Raw genomic sequence first — 4,440 nt, 5'->3', positions numbered from 1 at the left:
TAGGGAAAGGGAATAAAGAAAAATAACCATCCCCATATATTGCTGCTGTGTAATATATGATATACACTTTTCACAGAAGACTTTGGGTTTATCTTGTCCTGATAAATATTTAAGGCCTTGTTACACCTTATGCTGTGAGCCATATGAATGTTGATCAGTGTTAGTGTTAGCTCCAGGTTGCAGAAGTCATACTTCAGGCCAGTAGGTGTTGAGGACTGAAAGGTAAGAATTTTCCCACCCCCTTTCTGGGCTCCCCTCTTGCCTCCCTGCTCCTAGAGCACCTCCCCTCCCCTTCCCCCCATGCTTACTTCTGGCTGAATTTAGTGTCTGTACCAGGGAAGCAGGCAAGGAAGGGTTAACCTGTTTGCCTGGCTGCCCCAGAATAAACTACTGCTCTTCTCTGGGCTGAGTCTACACAGGCAGCAGCAGCTCCAGGGGTGGCTTTGCAGGCAGGTTAACCCTTCTGTGCCTGCTTCCCCAACACAGACAGTATGGGCATATGGGCAGCCACAAGTAAGCAAGGGGTAGGGGCAGTGACTCCCCAGAGCTGGGGTGCTGGGGGCAGGTGTGGCGGGGGAGAGGGGAAGTGGGTCTGATCCAAGCCAATGGGAAGGGGTGTTTATATTAAGGTGTAGCTACTCTAGGCTAAACCTTAATGTAACACAAGCTGGGTAACATGGATCAGAGATACTCCTTTCCTGGTATTATGTAACTTTGAGTTGCATCACGAGTGCTTAAAACTATTTTCAGGTATTAATGTATGGACAACCTAGGTGTTAGGGGCTCTAGGAGCCACCCCAAATTACTGTGTAACAAAGCGCTTAAATGATGACTCTACTGACTTCAGCATATGTGCCTTAAAATAACAGGAATCCTGGTAGCCATGTTTGGAATGCCTTGTCTTTTATGGAAGCACCAAATTCCTCTTCTGGGATCATGATGTATAATTATGTAGGACAGCATTCCAGGAAGAGCCCAAAACTATGTCAATAGTAGAGTTTTATGTTGTGGATTTTCAATGTAAATAGAAAAGACTTCAAAGCCACATTGTTCCAAATACATCTTTTTGATTAATTAAAACAAACTTTTTAATTGAATGACCAAGAAGAAAATGTTGCAAACAGAGAAAAGGCACAAGAAAACAAAACAAAACAGTGATGGTTCACTTTGAAATTGTGGTATGCAAAAACTTAAAACACTTTGAAACAGTGTTAATGACCTTGTATGTGTGTTTTCATTTGACATCTACTGAATATATGTGTATGTACACTGCTATGGGTAGCTTTTGAGCAGATCAAAGCCAGGCATGTTTGGTCATGCCAGCAGAGCAGACCACTTTTACTTTTGCTGCTGGCTTTGGCTAAGGCAAGGCCCTTGCCTCTGCTGCTGCAGAGCTAGTAGATAACACCATGAGGCCACCTAGGGCTTTTTAAAAATGCAAAATAAACTAACAAAGTTAAACAAATAAACTGCCACTTAGCTCTTTGCTGGCTTCATGCAGCTCTTCCCAGGCCTCACCTTCTGGTCACCTATCTTTCAGAGGCTTGTGCTAACAAAGCAAATGCTTCATGTTTGGTGTGCTGGAAAATTTGTGTGTTTTTCTGTAATGTAATGTATGTATTTATGTAATATATAAATATATGTTCTATAATATATGTTGTGTTTTCCTGCACAGTCAATGCGGACTATCAGGGAAAACACAGATTTATTTTATGTAGAGAAAGAATTATAGATAATAATAAAAACAAAAAGAGGATTTTAGGGGAGGAATAAATTGAAAGGAATGGATTAAGAAAGGGTATTAGGGTGTTTTGAAAAGGATTGGGTCCCATTTGCTAGGAACAGAATAGCAAGTAGAAAGTAAGAGATTTCCTGATGCTCCTGATGCTGCTGGAGGACACAGTTCAGTAAGCTGACAAAGGCACAGCTGACAAAGCTCATTGCAAACAATGCTTTTACACTCCTTCTCTGTCCCTCCCCCAGAGCACTGGGATTGGAAGGGACCTCAGGGAAGGATTACAGTCATTGGCCAGCTATACATGTCAATATCAGAGCAGTCCTTCCTCCCACTTCACCTCCTTCTCCTTAGTTTCTATTTCCCTGCAAGCCCGGCTTCAAAACGTGAAACTCTTCAAAATTTTTTAAACGTTTTGCTTTAAAGCCTTGCATTTTATTTTGGTTTCAGTGTTTTAAGCTTGAAATGTGTCAAAACACCTCTGAAATGCAGCATCCATCAAAATTTTGCTCAGACCTAGTTTTCAGCATCTTTTATTCTCCCCCCTGCTGGTCCATGTAGCTGGCTCTTCCTCATTCTTCACACCTGGGTTAGCACCCTTGCTGGGAGGCTCACTGTATGCCTGGGCTGGATCCTCACTCTTTGAGACCTTCCAGGGCTGGGGTGGGCATGGGGAAGTGCTCCCAGGATGTGGGGCTGTTCAGCAGAGCCCATGGTGGTTGGGGGGGGGGGGAAGAGGTGGATGTGGGCTGCCCACTGTGGGTCCAGGGCTTCCTGCCTGCTGCCATCCCCCTAGGCCTAATTTTTTCCTGTAATGTACTTTGATTCCTCTAGGGTTTGTGTGACAAAATCACTTGTAAAATGTTCTCTTTGAAATATGTAGATTACTTTTCTTTTTATTGCACTTGTATGCACCATTATTCTACTTGTTCTCCAAGAAGCTTAGAATAGGTTAGGCCTCTCTCACACCATTTGATCTTAAATCTGCATGACAGGGTTTCTGGATGGTGGCAATATTGGAACGGTATCTGGGTTGACCTCTGTTAAGTTTTTTAATTAGATTTTTCAGGAAAAGGGAGGTTTGACATGGTTTAGAAGTGAGGCAATTTGTTACTTCAGAGAGATGGCTTCCATAATAGGAGAGGCTAATAATTTCAGTTATCAGGAGTCAGTGATCCTAACACTTTTTAACTGGATCAACCCAGTTCGGAATTGATTGGTTTTCCTATAGCCTAATTTGAATTTTTTACTGGTGAATGATCTACTTCAGAGACAGAGGATATCAGTTTAGCATGCCTAAATTGACTCTGGATTCTGACAAGCTAAGAGCCTTTTTGATGTTTGATGTGTAATTGCATGAAAGGAAATCCACTAAAAGCACTGTCTACTATTAAACTTCTGCCAAAGCAGCATTTGCTGAGTAATGGAAAGAAACTATGAAGTTGATTAAATGCAGCCAACACTAAAGATCTGTTTTCTAGAAAGACTTATGATGAAAAACTAAAGATGACTATAAAACATGTGCCCCTTATTGGGCAAACATGATGATAGGAACTTGCCACAAGATTAGTTTAGTAAAGCACATCTAAAAAAGATATTTAGTAGTGCCTATTAAGTGCCCTCCTCACCACCAACTCTTTTTCAAGACGTGGTGAGCCACTACATTGCAGACCTTTTGACTTCGTCTTCACTCTCACAGCCAAACTGTGCCTTTCTTTCCAATTTCCAATGATTCCTTTTTATTCACCAGCCATAAATGTCTGGTAAATATCACTAAGCAGAGCATCAAACAGTTTACCCAGAATCCCTCTGTCACCTCCTTCTCAGCCTATTATATATGATTAATGTGACTCTGCCTTCCATGAGGTGAAGCCAGATACGGCTGCCCTGAAATTCTTTTGTATATATATTTTTGAAGGATCCTAGGACTCATGATAAGAACGCTCTGTTCTAGTCATGAGTAGGGGGATAATTAGCACATGGATCCTTTGTATCTGGGGGATCTGGACTACAAACCCATACTGAGCAGAGCTGAGTTGTGGGGTCATCCTGGCTTGAAACATTTTTTGCACTGCTGAGGCCCAGCCCAATGATCTATATGGTAGCTCATGTGTAGTGACCTACCAAAATCGCAGCAGAAGTCCGCTTTGTGGCGGCTCCTTGAATCTTGCACTTTCCCCTACATGCCTCTCCACCACTGATTTGTAGAGAGGCTCATTGCTCACTGATCACTTCTGATCAATGGGAAGGCAAAACCCTTGATTTTAAATACGGCATGTTTTTTGCCTCCTGCTGCTGATTGGTTGAGTGGCCTCAACAGCCGCACTGTTCACTACTGACTGGCTAGGAGGCAAAAAACATGCCATATTTAGAAATGTGGTTTTCTGTTTTCCACCAATGAGGAGTGAGCAGCAAGCAGTGGGGCCCCTCTGCCAAACAACTATGGGGGGAAATGTGGGTGAAACTGCAACATTAAAGGAACTGCCATGCAGCACACTTCTGCTGCGATTTAGGTAGTTCCCTAATCATGGTACTTTGAACTAATATTATGCATAGCCTGTACTATATGTAAGTGTCACAACCCAGTGATTTTGGTGCCTCGGCACGATAGAATTTTCTTGCCACATGAGAGCCTCTTGCACAGCGAAGTTTTTTGCTGCACAGAAGAACCTCGGTGCAAGAGAGTTCCTGCCAATTTGCAGGGT

Source organism: Alligator sinensis, unplaced genomic scaffold, assembly GCF_000455745.1.
Source record: "Alligator sinensis unplaced genomic scaffold, ASM45574v1 scaffold355_2, whole genome shotgun sequence".
Taxonomy (NCBI): Eukaryota; Metazoa; Chordata; order Crocodylia; family Alligatoridae; genus Alligator; species Alligator sinensis.
This window is presented reverse-complemented; position numbering follows the sequence as displayed.